The sequence below is a fragment of the Uloborus diversus genome, chromosome 5, assembly GCF_026930045.1.
Source record: "Uloborus diversus isolate 005 chromosome 5, Udiv.v.3.1, whole genome shotgun sequence".
NCBI lineage: Eukaryota > Metazoa > Arthropoda > Arachnida > Araneae > Uloboridae > Uloborus > Uloborus diversus.
In genome coordinates, this window is record NC_072735.1 from 95,709,942 (window position 1) to 95,725,842 (window position 15,901).

General features: G+C 32.1%; 1 protein-coding gene across 4 annotated transcripts in view; it reads left to right on the forward strand.

The window, feature by feature from the left end:
- Window positions 1-15,901, forward strand: part of LOC129222882 (uncharacterized) — a 260,010-nt gene that overhangs the window by 131,865 nt on the left and 112,244 nt on the right. Inside the window, exon 1 of one of the 4 annotated variants that reach the window (XM_054857444.1) lies at window positions 7,533-7,643. The exons of 2 other annotated variants lie outside the window; for them this stretch is intronic. The gene's annotated coding sequence lies outside the window, so the exon portion shown is untranslated. Of the gene's footprint in view, window positions 1-7,532; window positions 7,644-15,901 lie in introns of those variants that run through there. One more of the 4 variants, XM_054857447.1, reaches the window with a different exon arrangement.

Consider the following 15,901-nt stretch of genomic DNA (forward strand, 5'->3'; position numbering starts at 1 on the left):
TATAATGAGTTCCAGCCTTGGAAGCAATTCAATTGATGCATTATGTGTTTTTACTATTTTTGATGTTTTATTATTATTATTATTATATTTATTCCTTCATTTTATATTTGTTTACAATATTTTTTATATAAAAAATGAAAAAAAAAGACATTTTCGTCCAAAATTGTAAAACGTGGCAACGAAACAATGTTTTCAAGCATTTTTTGACGAATTTCAAATACCGGTATTAATACCGGTATTTCGGTATTATATTTTTAAAATACCGAATACCGGTATTGCATTTTTGGTATTGCAATCCCTACTTCGATCAAATGGAAGTTATACTGAATATGAATATGTTCCTAGTCTTAAGTTGAGAAGCCAATAATAGTTTAGGATAAGCTTTGAATATGTAAGAAAGCTGAATTTCGGTGTTTTAGTGGAAGGTTGATTCTGTTTTCGAATTGTTGATAACAGCATGTGGATAACCAAGCTACTAACCATTGAATACGCTTGGGTTGGTCATTATATTTCATTTGCCGATGGCTTGTTCTGGATAAATGTTTCTTGGATTAGCATGATGACGAGAATAAGTCTAGCGCATTATTTTTAATATTATTTAGAGACTAATTTTCGTCGTTATGGTTACAGATCGTCAGCTTTCTTTCAAGGCTTAACTCAAGCATATTTTATATTAAAAAACTGGAATTTATTTGCGTAAAATCACGTTTTTTTTGAAGGAAAATGCCTATTTATATGAAATTAATAGCGAAACTTCATATAAATATAAAGTTTCCGTATTATTAATTCCCATCATTGAAGATTGATAAGAAATAAAAACACCAAAACGGTATACGCTGGAAACATAATCTAAATATCTACAAAAATGAGTTTTTGAGATATTTGGAGAAACGAATTTTTGATTCTCCACGAACACTGGTAAAATGTTGGAATTTGCCATTCTTTTCGAACTTCTTTTTCAGCGGAAGCCAAATAGGGAAATTTGTAGAATTCAGCTTAAGTAAAATAGATGACAAAAATGGAAAATAAAAAAACAAAGTGAAAAACGAAAAATTTGCAGATACTACTGTTTATCATCACAGGCCAGTGTTAGCCAAATACAGGGCAATTTCAACTTGAGTTATTCTAATATACCGAATTTAATTATCCCCACACTTACAACTTGTGGTGAAAATTATTTTTTCTAGATATTCAAGTCATTAAAAAGGTATTATTTGTCACTAAACCGCTCTATTTAAAAGTTCTCCAGTTATACCTCATTTCAATGATAAATCATTATATTTTTAGCTTTTGAAAAGATTTTATGTACATATTTACATAACCGTAAAAAACAGCGTAATTAATGCACAAATAATGCAAAAAGTTTCTGACACGTGTTTCGGTGTTTCAAGAAACCCCTGTTTAGGTGTCCACATTTTCTTGCATTATTTGTGTATTGATTACTTTGTTTCTTGTAATTACTTCTTTTCAAAAAGGTATTTATTCATTTCTACGCATTTAAACGTACTTTATTTTATTCATTCCGCTGAACAATGCTAACGTAATCAACGTGGTTTACAGGAAAAAAAATGTTTGGAGTCTAAATTTAAATTATTTCCATGAACACGGATTTGTGTCAAAAATATCACATTACCAAACAGTGCAGTGGAGAACTCTTACATGACAGCATCTGTTTTAGTTTGTTTGCTATTTAGTTTACTTTACTAACTGCAAATAACTTCTTCAAGTTCATCCGAGCAAGAGGCTTTTAATTTCCGTCCCATTCAGAGAGCTCAGTCTCAATTATCTTTTAATTTCAATGTAATCTTATACTAATTACTTTCCTCCAGATAATATTTTTCGTTAAAGCCATAGCCGATTGAGCGAGGTAGAACTCGTCGATGCGTGTAATTACCCGGGGCTTTTGTTTTGCGTAAAATATTCCGGTTGGAACTGCTGGGGGCTATTTCTTTGCCCGTTTATAGGCCTGCCGTTTTATGCAGGATAATTCAAAAAATGGATCATTTTGGTTTTGTAAAGCTAAATGTGGGGTTTTCAAAAACAACCGGAAGTAAATCCGAAACGGATCAAATGAGAAAAATGGTTTTTTTATAACAGTGGAAGAAGGTGGGGCGAAATGAAAGGGCAAGGAAAAATGAGATGGTAAAATGTTTTACGGCATTTTCCATCGCCATCTATCTGGAACTATTTCAACTATATAATTAAACATGCTGTTGATTCCAGTCAAGAAATAGATACCTCTAACGATCAAGGTAGATAATTTGATAATAGTGCAGTAATATTTTGTGGTACAACAAAAATATTTTTTGTTATCTTAAAATTATAAAGTTCTGATTTAAGTTGTTAAAATTTTATTAGTTATGTTAATTATTGAGATATATTGATGTTTAGTGCAGTATTTGTTTATTTATTGTTGGGCTCGCTTCTGTTTCAAATGTTTATTACAATTTGTAAAGTGCGTGCGGAAGAAGCGAAATGAAATATTTCATAAAGTTATTCATTCATTTATTAAGTCATTTACGTATTCATTCATTAATTCATTTACATTTATTCATTTTTAATTCGCATATGAAATCATTTATTTTCTCATGTATTCAAAATTTTATTCTTTCATTTATTTATTTGTTTATTGTTTCATTTGTTTATTTATTTATTCGTTTGAAGAAACAAAAATAATAACCAAATAAAAAGTAGTTCATTAGATAAATGTTTTAATTATTATTTTGCGAAATATTTGAGGCAAAATGAGTTTTCTAGTACTATTCGAAGGTGTAAATCTACTGTCAAGAATTAATTTTAACATTTATATACAAATTTGTTATTAAATAGTACAAAAATTTTGTCTTCGTGTGCAATAAATTTCAAAATGGATTTCTTATTATTTCCATTTTAAGGAATTTACGGTATCTTAAATATATAATATCTTAAATATAAAAAAATAAGGATTCTTGAAATACTTCAAAATGTTGTAAACAGAGACTCAAAAGTAAAATTTGTCTCAAATAAAAAAGTTTTACGCCACACAAACTATTTCTGAAGTTTTATAAGAAAATTCGGTGTAAATATGGCTTCTGAAAGAGCTAGTTTCCAAAGTCGTATTTTTAGTCGCCCAGATGATTTAGTGAACAGGATTTGTATACACCCATAGACACTAGTGAACTTAATTCTGGACACTTTTCAGTTTTTTAAAAAATTTGTCACTTAACGTTGTATAATGAATTATAAGATTTATTTATGTCACTTAAATCATTTATTTATAACTTTATGTTATTAACATAACTGTATTCATTTCATGTGAATAATACACACACACATATATATATTAAACAATGGAAAATGTTACAATAACGTAATACAATTTCACAGGGCTAAATCAATATTAAATCAACTATTAAGTCAATATTTTGTAGAAAAATCATTACTTTTTACTACAGCTTCAATTTTACGAGGTTACGAGGTATAAAATCAAATAAATCAAAATTCATTTGAAAATGATTTTTATTTATAGTTTACATTAAAAAATAAAATAAAGGAAAAATTCACATTTAATGAAGACGTTATCATATTAAAGAAGTTATAAATAAATGATTTAGTTAGAATAAATAAATCTAATAATTCATTATAAAATGTTAAGTGATGAAATCTTTAAAAAATTGAAAAGTGTCCGGAATTAAGTCTATTAGAGTATACATAGTGAGAGAATTAGAGGAGAGAAAAAGATAGAGAGAGAGAATGTATGTACACATAAAGCATAAAAGATTGAAAAAAAAAAAAAACATTATACACAACATTTGAAACCATCGGCGCAAACACTAAAAAAAAGGTAAAAACACAAAAAAGCACTAAAGACCTGTGTCCTCTTTACCGTCTTCAGTGGTTTGGAGAACTTAAGTGATTTTCTAAACAATATTATGGAACATACGTTTTTTTTTTACCCTGCCGCTCACTTTCTTTTGATCGTAACAATAATTTACTGCATTGGTTATTTTATGCCTCCAAGAAACAGGTTGAAAAACTAACCTTGAAACGACCTTCAAGGCCAAATTGTAGTGTAAAAGGTGTAAATAATCGAGCATTACATGCGAGAAAATGATATGTGTAGGAACATCCTCTTTCCTGTTGCAGGTTTTTTCCTTGTTTTCCTTTACGTTTAAGGTTAATGAGGTATGGGAATTTTTCATACGGTCTAATTTTCTACTTCAATGGGTTTTTCCCAAAATTGACTTTCAGATTTCTGGTTAATGATATTATTTAAGTTGCATTTTGTAAATTCTTCGGCGAAACAAAAATTCATTTCTTTCCTAGATTGCTGTAACGAGTAAACTTTGATGTCCTGAAGTACCGCATTAAATTCAAACTACTGTTGTATAAGGTAGAGTCACCCCTATGAGAGGTACCTCCTCATTTGCAGGCCCGACGAGAGGCCATGTCAGCCTAATCGGAAACTAGAGATCCGGGCTTTAGGGGCGGGGGGGGGCAACGCTGACCCCCCTCCCAAAAAAAAAGAAGAAAGGAAAGAAAAAAGAAAGACAGGAAGAATGAAAAGGGAGGGGGGGGGCAGCTCCGAATAAGATAAAACGTACAGATTAAGTAAATTTACTTTTGTTATTTACTGTTGTGGCACGGGGAGCCGGTACCCCCTATACCGTCAATGTTGATTTGCACAGGTACCTTTTTCTGGAAATCTATTAAAGATACAATTATGGAATTTTTTCTGTACCTTAAGCTCTTTTCTCTATACTGAAGTAAAGTTTTACAGAAAGAAAGCTTAGTTTAAAAAAAAATTGTAATGTGTAAGTCACAGTATTTTTTTTAAAAAATGCAATTTTGCAACACGAAATCACCTCTATAAAAAATATTTTTGGAATAAGAGAAAAATTTTACTTTAGTATATGCAATTAAATGAATTCAATAGGTAGTAAAAATTTCAAAGCTTAACACAATTTAGTTTTTGAGAAAAAGGAACATTTAGTTTCAAAAATATCATTTCAAGATATTGCAATTTAAAGGGGAAAATCATAACTCATCAAAATATGTTTAAATTTTTTCAAAGCTTATTTTAACTTGCTTCTAATATGAGCACGATCAAGAAGTTTGTATCATTGAAAAGGTATTGAAATAAAGTTTCAAAATATATAAAAATCAAAAAATCGAATTTTTAAAGGTATTTAGGGTGCTGACTCCCCTCAAAATAGAGTTAATTGTTTTCTAGAAAACAGTTATGATTTTTCTCCCCCCTTTTCCCCCTTTCCTTTTCTTATTCTTCTTTTCTTCTTTTGGGGGGCGGGAGGGGCCTGGCGACATAACTGACAAGGGGCCCGCCTTGGCTCTCTGTGGCCTTGCTCATTTGGGGTATCTTTGTTTTTTCGTGTGCATGCATCCTACATCTACGGAAAGTGACGTAACTAATTGCCTTAAAAGTTGGTGATGTTATGACTAGAAGCAGTGATTTGAGCGTAAAGCTCTGGACTAGGAATTTTAAATAGTAGCCTCTGGTTACCAAATCAAAAAAAAAAAAAACAGTAGCCGCTTTTACACTTTTTGGTAGCCATGAAAAAAAAAAGCAAGTCCGCAGTGCAAAAAGTAAATAACACATTCGCTATCAGTAAAATTAACTACAAATTAAAAGACTTGTGCTTTTTCAGAACTTATTCAATTTCAAGCATAATTAGTGCAAGTGATTATGAATGAAAATCAGGCCGGAGAAACGCAATTTGGAGTAGTGCGCAATATCGAGTGGGAAATACGTAATATGAAGCGAAGCAAGTTTCTTTTTCTACAGAAAAAGAGGGCTGAAGAAATGAAAATGGTGCTGTATGCGTGATTGCTCGAGGGGGTTATTTTCATACTAACGCGGTACCCGCACGGCTCTGCCCGTAGTAGAAAATTAAAAGGTCATTTCGTTATCCTGTATATTTACAAATAATGGATAATGAATTTCTCGCCTATTTGCCATGTTCATTTGCTCACCTAAGTTCCACGTTATCATAGTTTGCTCGGTAAAATGTTCTTTAAATTGGAATAGAAAAAGAACAAAATCGAATTCTCAAAAAATCGCTTCGAGGTGCACACCCCCATGCTACAAACTAATTCTGTGCCAAATTTCATAAAAATCGGCCGAACGGTCTCGATGCTATGTGCGTCACAGAGATTCAGACAGAAATCCAGACAGAGATCCAGACAAAGAGCAGACTTTCAGCTTTAGTATTAGTAGACATGATCAGAAGGGGTGAAGTGTGTGGGTTCGGTGCCAAAAATGCCTCCAATTGTGGCTCATATAAGACTGCACTAGTAATCGAACAAAGAATGTCATTTGTTTAAATTATAAATAATTGATTTATAAGGTGAAAATAGTTATTTTCTAGTTTTAGTTTTGTGATGTCCTAGTATACGAGCCAACCTACGTAATGAAATATTTTCCTAATTTTTCAAAAAGGAAAAAAGAGCAAAAGTTACAACGCATATGCAGTTGCTTTTACCCTACTACAAATTAAAACACTTGCTGTCGTGTTGCATCAATTAATAATTCAGCATTTTAAACTCCCGAAAAGTAACATTTATGTAAAAAGGTTTTGCGCAACAAGTTATCGAATGCCTGCTTTGCTTTTGTAGAGACCTAACTAACACCACAACTTTTTAAAAATGCTTTCGCGTTGGAAGAAATCAAGTTTGCTTGATTGAATGTCGTTTTCCCAACTACGCGCTCTGAAAAATACTTAAAACTTCTATACGGTCTTAGGGAGGTACGTAAATTTGAGAATTTAAAGTATTAAATAATAAGTGGTCGTTCTTGGGCTGTAACTGAATTAGGAAAAAATTAATTTGTATGTTTTGAAAGAAAATCACTACAAAATATTCATGGTGTAAGTAACAATAGATAATGAGAAGATACAACTTTGACTCTACACGTGGCATAAACTTCACATAAAATATACAATTAATAAAAAAGTAGTATTTTTATGCTTGTTATTGAAAATATTTCATAAGATCCTAGAAAGCCCTTGAAAAGTATATACGGTAAAACCCCTCCTAACGTACACCCCTCAAATACGGACACCCCTCTATTGTGGACAAAAAAAAAAATTGTCCCGTAAGTTTTCGCATTAGAGGGGTTTATCTGTATATATATAATATTTATTTATTTATTTATTTAAACTCCGCATTTATATCAACTGGATTTTTCAATCTCGAACGAGTTTCCCATATCCCTATTTTAACTAATAGAATCGTTTAATCCATCCGCCATCGAAACTCCTCTTGTCTTAGCCAAACTATGTATATTAACGCGTAATCCTATAGTTGTGTTTGTTTACAAACGCAGTCGACCGTGAAAACGCTCACAACAAAACCACCGTCGGCTATTCTCCTTTTCACCCTTTCTATTAATTGCAGGAACCCGATCCCATTAGTGAGCCAGCACTAATCGTGAACAGGTTACGCGACAAGAATCCCTTATCCACCAATTGGAATAAACATCTGATCTGGAACATCCCTCGGCGTCCCAACTCTTTCGGTGTCTCAAGTTTTTGGGGCAGCTAGAGAAAAGAAAACTGGATCTCTCGAACATCTCAGCAGTCTCCTTCCAAGCGCAGCCAGAGGCTGTCGGCTTCCTCGGCGAGCGATAGCGACTTCAGGGAAATTAGGTTAGTGTTCCGAAAGCGTTATTTTGCGCCCGTAGGTTGAATTACTTGTCTTTGTTCGAATTAGAGCCGGTTTACATGAAGGCCGAAGTATCCTCCATTTTGGTTCCGAGAGAGTTCGAAGTTAGGCTGTATAACTTAGGCAACATTGTCACCCGGCTTCTTTTGATCCAGTTTGCCAAAATTTCTGCTTTGGCGTAATTTTAGAATAATTTAGGTAGCTAAATCAAAGTTTTCTGTGTGAAGCTAGTACGAAATGATGAAACAAAAAACACGAAATATATATACTTACGATCATAAAATTAATTATTTTGTAAAACGTTTGGCGCTAAAACCAACGACTGGATGTTTAGTCAGGGTCACCAAACTAAAACTTTTAGTTACAACATACCACAAACGACCACTTATTTCGAATCCTGCTTTGGATCCGATCTTGTTTGCTACGTAAAAAAAAAAAAAAAACTGTTGAGATGTTCAGTAAAACGCCACTTTTGAGTAAATTTAGGTAGCTAACGGAGTTCTTAAATTTAATAATACCTATTCGGGAAAAAAATTTCTACCACAATTACATTTTGGTTTCACTTGTTTTAAATCTGAAGCGATGAAATCTTCTCCTTTTATAGACAAAAACCACCAAACATCAATCAAGCAACTAGGGGCACCCCATGGGAGGTCATTATGACCTCCCAAAATATTCCTTATTCGGCAAATTTTATCTGACAATTAGGCAAAACTCTCATCATTTGGCGAAATTAGGAGTTCTATTCGACAAAATTTAGAGTTCCATTCGACAAATCTAAGATTTCCACCCTCCCAAAAATTTAAGTTCAAAGCGCTCTGCAAGCAAGACATCTGGAGCTTCGTTTGCCAATCACGCGTTTTTGTTGGGAACCAAAATGTCGGACGAGTCGGGTTCTGCTATAGCAGCCTTTGGTTCGAATCGAACCACGCGTCTTGTGTTGGTGAAGAATCCTTAATAATATATACACCGGCGAAGATGCTGACGGGTTTCGCAAAAATTTATGCTAAACGACGGGATTGAGGAAAAGAGGTCGAAGATGCGACTCGATTGTTTTTTTCTAATGAATTTCCACGCGTGAGAATTTTTTAATGTTTTTTGTTCCATATTTACACGGTCACCCTAGATGCGTTGAATGGTAATTATTCGGATCTCAATTTGTGTGTTAAATGCCGCCTTCGTTTTGTTTTAGTTCAGTGTGTCTGAAGTGATTCTGTTCATCGCTGCTCATTTCCACGTGCGCTGAAGGTAATGATGTTTCGAGCATTTGGTTAAGATTAATTAATGTCCGTACTCCTGCATGGTTAAGCACTAATTACTCTCTAGTTTAATAGATGGTACATTATATTTAATATCTTCCGTTTCCTTGTATTGACATCTGTGTTTGTTGCGTCAAATTCATCGATTTGGATATTCTTCTTCGACTTGTGCTTACTGAGAGGAGGTATGAATATTTTTCATTTGTTATTTGCATAAATACAGTTTTTTTTATGTATTATCTTCTTGATAAGTTTTCTTTTTTAAAAAATAAGCATCTTACATTTTGATCCGTCGTGTAATAATGCAGTTAATCGTCACTTGTAGAGCAACATTTTATCGAATGCAAAATAATGCAAAACGTCATTTACAAATGCATTTAATGTTTTCATTAATTTTTGCTTCTTCTTTTAGAACAAACAGTATTACTTACTTCATTGTTTAGACCAGTTGCGTGTAAAGTTTTTTTTTTTTTTTTGATACATTGTGAGTTGTTCTAAGCATCTAATCAAACGTTTCCGCCAAGTTCCTTACTTTTTTATACTCTTGACAGCACCGTACCATATAGTATTTGCTTAATTGAAGGGTTCGGAGCAAAAATGTGACAAGCCACAAGGAGTGACTTTTCGATCAAAATTTTTGTTTCTCATAACTAAAACTTAAATTAACACGAAAATGGATTATGTCATTTGGAGAAAAATATCTGGTTTTAGTATTGCAAAATATAGAATGCATAAGACCTTTTGAAAAATTCTACAAATATTTCTTATAAGGTCAAAATTTGCCTGTTGAAAAAATCACATCAGGTGGCATATTTTCTTGCCCCGAGCCTTTCAGTTATATCTATGCATATCAAGGCTAAACATAGATCATGTTCCTAGATAACTGAATTTATATTCAATTCTTTTTTGTGCCTTAAACAATTAAATATAGTTACTTAGCATTTTGCTTTGCATGATATCAAAACACACTTCAATGCAGAATTATGATTAAAAAAAAATCAACTATGTTGGGATAGCGGTTGAAAATAAGCAATCTCTAAAGTAAGCTTTTATCAACTTTTAACAAACTACGAGAATAGTTGGTTCTTATTTCAAAACTAACATTTGGGTGATTCTCCAAAAATCTGACATTTTCTAATCACATTCTTTTTAAGTTGATTTAATTTTTTTGAATGTATACTGAGTCTTTATAGGCTAAAGAAAAGTAACTCACTATAACCAGATGACTCTATGATGCGGTGATTCAGAAAATGCCTGGAGAGTTGGCATTTTAATGTGCCACGGGGATGACTTTTTACTTACACGGACTTTTTTTTTTATCAAGACCCAGAATTATATTTAATGTTGAAAATTGATATATCTTTATTCCTATCTGTTATTTAAAATACTTTCAACGGATATAACTAAGAAAAACCTTTTTTTAGGAAATATTGTTTAAGAGTGACAGCAAAAATGTTACATACCTCAGTTTTGAACTACAAAACCATTCTAAGACCAACAGACAAATCAAAACTGAAAAATACTCAAGGAATCCAACGAAATGGGGATAAAAAGAAAGTGTTGCTATACATCAGATTCGAAATTCCCTCTTTTTACCCGTAATAATTGAACTCTTTTCTAGACCAGGAGAGGGACATAAAAACCTTGGAGCAAAACTTAAAATGATATTCCTTGGTTATTTAAGTAGGGGATCATGGGGCAAAGTGAAATAGCATTGCAAAGTGAAATAGCAGGGCAAAGTAAAATGTTCAAATATTTACTCTGCTTTTAGCGCCACCTGCCTGGTGATAATTTGACTATGTAGTAACACATGTAGTCTATTCCAGTCAAGAAAAAATTACCTCTAAAGATCAAACAATATGATAATACAAGCAATTTTCAAAACTTGATACTCACATTGTAATATTTTGCTGTAAGTCAAATTATTTTTGTTATTATTAAATGATAAAGTTATTGTTTTTAATACTTTAAATATTAGTTGAGACCTACTAATATACGGTGCAGTATTTATTTGCTTAATATTAAGCTTATTTGTATTTCAAATACGTCGTACGGGTCAAGTGCATACGGGGAAAAGTGAAATATAGTCCATTTCATTTTCTTATTCAATATTTTATAAAATCATTTACGTATTAAAAAAATAATTGTTACATTCAAATTCTTTCATTTAAAAATCCTCTTATATATTTGTTCATTCATTCACTTATTTTCTTCTTCACACATTCGCTATTTTATGCAAACATTTAATTTTTCTCATGTATTCACTTATTTATATACTTATTTATTCGTTTATTGTTTCATTTTATTTTCATTTCTTCATTCATTCTTTTACTTACTCACTTATTCTATCAAAAGTATATTTAACAATCGAATAAAAATATTTCACCAAAAAAATATTTAATTTTTCACTTTGCCCCGTAAAAAAATAAAAGTTTCCACCTTTTTTTAAAGGTACAAATTTACTGTCAAAAATTAAAAATAATGTTTCAGTGCAAGTTTTATTACAAAATATAGTGTTCTTTCGTAATGTACAGTAATTTTCAAAACAAATTTCCAATTTGTTCATTTTGAAAAAAGTAAGTGATCTTAACCATTTCACTTCGTCTCACATTCCCCTACATTTTCTTGCCACTAGCATTGTAAATTCGTTCAATCTCATTTCCTTCTCGCTTTCACTTTGTTCGTAAAAATAAATGAAAGTGCATTAAAAAATGCATTAAAAATTCAGTATTGAGCACTCCTTTTGAAGCAAATGCACTTAAAGTTTTATTTTTAACTTATAAAAATGTCTTTATTTTCTACAAGTATAGATAACTGTATTAATTGATAAACTTATGTCAATTACATAGTAAAAATTCAATTTTTTATGTGTCTAAAGTAAATTAATGAAAAAAAATGTGATTTTTTAAGCTTTAATGCAAAATAAATAAAAACATTTCATCAAACTCTTACGTTGTGGTAAAGATGGGATTAACAACTGTTAATAGTAATTTGCAAAAATTGCATGACCGGATTGTTCGCATAAAGCTTAATCAGAAACAAAAACTCTAGTGGTGTTTTATATTTTATTTCCAATAACTTTTGTACTTAAACATGAAGTTTTTCTGTTTTCATGTTCGTTACCTATTTTTCTATACATTAAAACAACCATAAGAGAAAAGATAAATAACGTTTTATGCCATTTATTTCATTTTTATGAACTTAATATGAATTATATTACAGCTTCTCGAGTACATTTCTACTTAATTCACGCACACTGCAGTCCTCTCCTTTTGAACTGCATTGTTTATTTTGTGCTCTCCTAATTCCATTAAAGTAGTTTTTTTATTTTTTCGTTTGGAAGTTTTTTAACTAACTTTCTAGAATTTGTAAAACACCATGACAAAAACAGTAATTTATAGTCGCAATAAAAATTATTACTATCGGTAAGATGAGTTCAAAATTTTAATTTCTCAGGATCAGGTAAGTGTTGCAACTCATTGTGGTTTTTCAACCTAATTAATTTTTCTTTTGCCTTCAATATAATCACTTTTATCATAAAGTCAAAACGTGAAAGCATCGGGAAAGGAGAAAGAAATAAAACGAAAAAAACCGAAAAATAAATATTTATTGTTTTACAAAAGTGATTTAACAAAGCAATCGACGAAAATCGTGGCAGTTTCTATTTAATAAATGTTTAATGTTTGTGTTCGAAAATTTTTCTTTCTGATTTCCATCGCTAAGTTAAAATTAAAAATGCATCTTGAGAATTAAGAAATAATTAAACTGGAACTGAAAAAATGTCAAAAACGAAAGGAGTAAAAACTGAAGAATACCTGTGTCTGTGAAACGTACAATGCATGAAATTTTAGGAGTAGGGATTATGAACCACCAGACCGGCACAGGTTCGCGAAAAAATTTTAACCGGTCCTTGGAGGTTTTTACCTATTAGTGTTAAAAAAAATAATAATAATAAAAATTAATTTGAATTTTGACATCTGGAATCCAAATTATGTTTTTCGCAACACGAGTGTGTGTGTATGTAGGCGTGTGTGTTTGTGCCTGCGTGCGGGTATGAGTGTGTGGGTAGTTGTGTGTATGAGTGTTTGTGGTAGGGGGGGAATGTGTATGTGTCTGTGTAGGCATATGTGCTTGTGTCTGTGTGCAGGCATGAGTGTGTGAGTAGTTGTGTGTGTATGTGTAGGTGTCTGTATGTGTGCGTGTATGTGTGTGTGTGTTTGTTTGTACGTGCGTGTATGTATGCGCGTGTGTGTAGGATATTAACGCAACCTGGAGATGGCTTTCGCTAGAGGAGCAGCATCGTGAGGAGCCTGTCGACGGTGGTGCTGCAGAGGGTGCTGGCAAGAAAATGAAATGATAGCACATCAAAACAGTCAAATGAAAGCAATAAGCAATCGTGATTGTTCAAAAAAAAGGATAGAGCCTGATTCAATATAATATAAAAATTGTTTTTCTTCGAGTGTTTGTTACATATATAATAAAATAAGATGTCTGTGTGTGTGACACGCTTCCCGTGAAAATGGTAAGGCCTAAAAACATGAAATATGGCATACAGATGTAGTTTTTGTCCGCAATTTGCATTTCGACGCTCTGTTTTTGCTAAGATAATAAGAAAAAAGGTTACTTAATGTTATGTGATTTTTATATGTTTTATCCTAAAAAACCGGAACTAACTGTTGCGTTAATGTATTGTTGTAAATAGCGAAACTCAGTTTTCTAGCCATTTAATAGTTAAGAATGTGTATAACATCGAAAATTTTCCCAAAGTTTCAGTTCAGGGTTAGACATAAATACATTGGTGTGAGCTGTGCTATGAATCTACCAGTGCAACGATGTTGAAACAGTCTTAAGTTTTTCACTCTTTACTTTTTAACGTAATACAGACAGAAATAGATTGATGAATATAGAGAACTAAATAAATATAGGGTTACATATATAGGTAGATGAATATAGACACAAATACTGGTAATTATAAAGATCATAGAAAATATTTTCCTAAAATCAATATTTTTATCTCTTAATCGAGTTTGATAAATAGTAAGAGATTGAAATAAATAGCTAAATATGGACGTAGATAGATACAAATATATATGTTGGTAGACAGGTTGATACATATAGGCTGATGCAAAAGAGTAGACAACTATAGAGATACAGAGATATAGTACATAGATTGAGAGAGATTGCGAGAGATTGAGAAAGATTGAGATTGAGAGAGAGAGAGCACATATTTTGCGAGAAAAACAACATACACGTGATTCGGGTTATGATGTTCCGGATATCCGTATCCGCGGATATCCGAGGCAAAATAAAGATTTGTATCCGTATCCGTTACTTTTTGACGGATCTTGAACGGATCATTTCTATTCTAAAATTTTTTAAATATTTGAATTAAAGACTCTTAAATTCCGTTTAAATTAGATTTTATTCCCTATTTAAATTATAAAGTATCATTTCAGAAGTCAATCTGTACCTCCCACCCCCTTTTATGCAAAAAGGAAGGGGAAATAAGTTTTAAAAGTGTATATCAGTGTGTCTTTTTGTGGCATCGTAGCTCCTAAACAGATGAACCGGTTTTGATAGTTCATTTTTTGTTCAAAAGGTTACTTGATCGAAAGTGTTCTTAGCTTGGCCTCGTTTTTGTAGAACTTTAATCACCACAGATATTAGTTAAAAACCGATTTAACGTTTTTCACAATTATGGTAGCAAAAATTTACCAGTACGTTAAAAATCTTGGCCCTAATTGAGAGAACGAAGTTTTCTGCGTTTGATATTTATTTGAAACTTCTAGCTTATATACAATAGGAGCTATAATCTTGTTAAGTAAATTTTATGTGCAATTCTAAGCCTTTATACGCGTGATTGGTAGCGATTTCATAGTCGGAAGATAAGGAGAAAAAGCTCAGTGATTTAAAATTTTTACCTGCTGTTAGTTCATATTTGTTAACAAATGTGTGTTCTGACCCGCGAAATTCATCTTAATATGAGGTCGGCTCTCTGGGACATGTTTTGTTTTTTTAATTTTTAATTTAATATTCGTTTTTGTTATTGATTTGAGGTTTCTGTTATTCTTCATTTTTGTTTTTCTCGGCATCCTACAAAAAAAAAGTGAGACTAAATTCTCTATTTACTGTTTGTAAAGGTGTTCCCGGCTCTGTATTTCGTCGGTTGGAGTTCGGTGGAATGGGTCAGCGCTGCATTTATGCTGAAATAAAATAGGAAAAATTATTTCTAGTCTGTCCAGTAGCAGCTTTACACTCTTGCTCTTGTATCCTACGTCTACCGAGTAAGCTAGAAAAAAATTTTCACATTCCATCTAAGCATTAATGCAACGCTGACTCATGACTTCCAACTCTCCCTCAATTTTGACGGAGATTTATTTAAAGAGTAAATCATAGTCTTCATTATATTTTTGCCGCAGTTGACATTTTTTGAAGAAACTGCCATTATTCTGACGGGAGTACCTTCGTAACAAATTTTACACTTGGTTAATTGAATTGGGTAAAAAAATTTTGAGATCCGTATCCGCGGATCTTGACACTAATGATCCGGATCCGCGGATCTACTTTTTTAACGATCCGGCACATAACTATTTCGGATTTTCAAGAAATCCACTTTTCAATGCAAAAAAGTGAACTTTTGGATGTAAAAACATCTGCTAAAAGATAATCATTCGATAAGCTTTTTTCGGATTTTACATTCCAAAGCTCACTTCTTTTGCATTGAAAAAAGGGATCCTTGAAACCAGAAAACACGTGTTTACAGTTTTTCCAGCAAAATGTGTGCCTTTTTGCATTGTTTTATTTTCTTTTACTTTTCAAGCACTAAGGTATTTATTCAATTCTTACAGAGATAGATAGATTTCAATAGGTTGAAGTAGAGCCATTGACACTGATGAAAATAATATTTGCATCACCACTAAATTTATTTAAGAAGTCTTGGCGTGAAGAGGTGAAAAGCGCAAAAAGATGAACGTACTAGTCGC